At 44.3% G+C, this 395-nt stretch overlaps 1 protein-coding gene across 1 annotated transcript in view; it reads right to left on the bottom strand.

The window, feature by feature from the left end:
- LOC119592745 (BTB/POZ domain-containing protein 9-like) overlaps positions 1 to 395 on the bottom strand; it is a gene marked incomplete at its 3' end in the record, with an annotated part of 12,417 nt that overhangs the window by 9,107 nt on the left and 2,915 nt on the right.

Here is a 395-nt window from a genome sequence, read left to right as displayed (position 1 = left end):
AATTCAAAAAAGACTGGCTGTTGCAACTACACAATCAGGTTCCTTTGATGAAAGTTGAGTAATGCAGTAGGCTATGCAATGGGAAAATGGGCACTACCATGTATTTATATAAAGTTTGGGCACCACAGGGACTGCGCCAAGCTCAGCACAAGCCATAGCAGCAGCTGCTCTGGAGGGAAGAATGCCATGGGCCGAGTGAGTCCACCCAAATGCCTTTGCCATTTGCTCATTTACTCGTTTGCCTTGCTTAGTGCCTTGTTCATGCTTGTGTACCACAGTGCCCCCCACACCTTCCTTTCCTCTCTCCTTACTTTACAAGATCTTTTAGTTGTCTTATAAAGATGAAACTTTGCAGAAAATGTGGTTGGTTATCAAGGTAGCCTATGGTATATCTA

The sequence above is a fragment of the Penaeus monodon genome, chromosome 30, assembly GCF_015228065.2.
Source record: "Penaeus monodon isolate SGIC_2016 chromosome 30, NSTDA_Pmon_1, whole genome shotgun sequence".
Taxonomy (NCBI): domain Eukaryota; kingdom Metazoa; phylum Arthropoda; class Malacostraca; order Decapoda; family Penaeidae; genus Penaeus; species Penaeus monodon.
Note: the sequence above shows the minus strand (reverse complement) of the source record. Positions and strands in the feature narration are given on the sequence as shown.